Raw genomic sequence first — 3,205 nt, 5'->3', positions numbered from 1 at the left:
GCCGCGCCGCGCCGCCACCCCACACCCGCCGCCGCCGCCTTTAGCCGCCGTCGCCGCACCTAGCCGCCGCCGCCGCCCTACGCCGCCGCCGCCGGAGCCCCTCGCCGGAGACCTCGCCGAAGGTTGCCCCGCGTCTCGTTTCCTTGGATCGTTTTCTTCTAATCGTTCTGATTCTTTTCTTCTCTACCGATTCGTTTTCTTTCCGGTTCTTATCTAAACCGTTCCGGTTTCTAGATCGGTTTTTTGTTTCGGTCTTTTTCTCCGAAAACCCTAGATCGGTTTTCGTTCTTCTTTCGGACCGTTCGTCTCAACGAACGTGATCACCGGTTTTTCCCCGGTTAATGACGCCCGTTCGTTTAATCGTTCTTCTTTTTTCTTTTTGTCGGATTTATTCCGCGATCACGATCTCAGATTCGATCTTCGTTCTAGTTTATCTTCTCGCTCGTTTATCGGAATCAGGTGATTCAAGCGCCTAGAGTTTCGTCTCGAAACCGCCGTTCCGTCTAATCAACTTAAACAAGTTTTTGCCCCGGTAAAATTTGACCTAGTTTCAACTTGCTAGAACCGAGTTGTTTTCTTTCACCGTTTGTTTCTTTGTTCGGTTCTTTCTTTCTTTGCAACCGGAGTTCTTAAGTTGAACTACCTGGTTCGTTCTCTTGTTCGAGTTTTACCTGTGCATTAGATGAGTACTTATTGTATGCTTGTTGTTTGTCTGTGATAGATTACCCGGATTGCGCCGCCTGTTACTTCGAAACCCTAGGACTCGCGGATCATCAGCAAGGCAAGTAACACTTTGATCATACTTTTTCTACAACCCATGTTTTATTGCATTAGATCAATCCTCTCACATTGCATGATTATGGTCTAATTAAATTGTGGGATGGGAAGTAGATGAGGTAGTACCTATTACCTGTATTATTATCAAACCCTTGGGAGTTACTTCTACGTTTGCTTATTACGCCATGCTATGCTAGTAGACGTGGATTGGGTGAGAGATATCCATGACAGATGTGAGTTTATTAATTTTTAATGGTTTATCTAAGGTGGCAACTTAAACACACATCTGGGTGGATTGAGGCACCTGATGTCTATCAGGACTTTCCTATTTTTTTCGGACCGCCACCCAGGCTCAAAGGGATCATAAGATCTTTCATGCTAGAAACTTTCGTGTGCAGCCACATGCCATTATGGGCTCTGGCATAGTTGACTAAGTTGTGCGAACTCTTATGGGGTGGACTAGCAGATGTAGGGGTTATAGGTGGTACGGTCTACCCCACATATAAGGTGCTAGCGCTTCTGAAAGACTGTGTCTCGGTCATCCGCTTCTCAAACACCATGTAGTGCGAGAAATCCAATGGAGGCGATCGAGTCTTGTGGGAAAAGTGCGCAGACCTCTGCAGAGTGTACAAACTAATCATGATTAGCCGTGTCCCCGGTTATGGACAACTTGAGTATCTAGTACTTGAATATCATGTGAATCTCAACATGTTACTTCTAACTAATATTGTTGGGTTTTAACTATTTTTAATTGGGATTGAGAATGCTGTCAACCATTCTCGATGTTTCACAACCACCATGATAGTTAAATAAATTTATTCCTTTGCAGTAGGGAAAAATTGGCTTTACGCAAAACTGTAACCATAGAGCTTTCCACCAGCCAAACATGCATATAGTATAGCTGTTTCATTCCATTACTCTCTATGTGTTACATTGCCAGCATATTCCATGTGCTGACCCGGTTTCGGGCTGCAACGTTAATGTTGTAGACTTTTCAGACGACGATTGAGGTGTTTTTAGGTCGTGGTTCTATACTCAATGATGCCGCTGGAGTTGATGGACCCATTTATCTTCCAAGTCTTCCGCTGTTATCTTTATAATATGGCCTTAAGCCATATTTATTGTAATAAGTTCTTTTTGAGCCATCGATGTAATAAGTGTGTGATTGCAACTCTGCTGTAAAGCCTCGATATACTGTGTGGTGTCAGCATTACTGATCCAGGGATGACGCCGTAGCACAGTAGACGTGATCCATTCGGGTCAGGTCGCTACAGAGATGGTATCAGAGCACACGCTGACTGTAGGACACGACCACTAAGTTAAAGCCATAGATCACCATTCTCTTCTCATTTTCTAACTCCTCATCTTTTCTACTCTTTAGGATGACGAACGCGAAGATTAAGTACGCTCAACCGGATGAAGGCACACCATTTGGAATTCACCTGAAGGAAGTCACCAAGTACCTGAACATTGGATTACCAAGCTTCACGGGAACCTTCAACGCCACTCTGCCTGAAGAGGAGCGCTGGAAGATTCAAGCTCATGTTCCGGGAAGGACATTCGCACCAATCACGAAGCCCATAGATAGTGTTTTCAATGCACCAACCTGGAGTCTGGGAAGGAGCATGGCAGCTCATATCACCATAGGACGCATTGGAGAAGTTTACCAAGAAGACCTTAAGGACACTATCTACCAGATTTGCAGACGCTGAGATGAACAATGGGAGTTAGTCAGCACCAAGAAGGATAGATCCATTGCATCTTTCATCCAAGAGTTAAACCAGCACATCCAACGCCACGAGAACCAGATGTGCAATGACATGATAGAGTTGAAGAATGCAAAGGCAAGGATCATCGAGCTAGAAGGAGAACTGAAGTCTACACGCAAGAACTACATGGATGAGATCGTAGCTCTAGCGAGGCACAATAACGATCTTAAACAGGAGATTGAAGAACTCAAGAGGAAGTTAGCATCCCAGGAGGACGACGAGTACGTCGCATGTCCGGACAACTACATCATCATCGACGACACCGATTTGGATCCAAGTGAACCCGACTTTGAAGACGAAGCTGGAGCAGATATTATGGAGTCTTCCACCGGTTCAAATTTCTAGATGACCACCAGATAGTAGTAGTATTCCCCCATGTAAACAATAGTCGAGCACTTTTGCGATAGATTTAAATCGTTGTAAGCCCTTGTTTGATTGATTGAAGTGATTTTGTGTGCTTTTGCCTCATGTGCATATGGGTAGTGTTTTCCCTTTAGACCTCTCTCTATTCTTATATCTCGTCTTTTCTAAACCCTCAGATGCCTCCGAGACGTGACAATGGATTCCCACCGGAGCTCACTCAGTTGATCCAACAACAGAATCAATTAATGCAGATGTTAGTCCAGAACCAGCAGAACAACAACAACAACCCACCACCA

This window comes from Triticum dicoccoides, chromosome 4A (genome assembly GCF_002162155.2).
Source record: "Triticum dicoccoides isolate Atlit2015 ecotype Zavitan chromosome 4A, WEW_v2.0, whole genome shotgun sequence".
Taxonomy (NCBI): Eukaryota; Viridiplantae; Streptophyta; class Magnoliopsida; order Poales; family Poaceae; genus Triticum; species Triticum dicoccoides.
Note: the sequence above shows the minus strand (reverse complement) of the source record.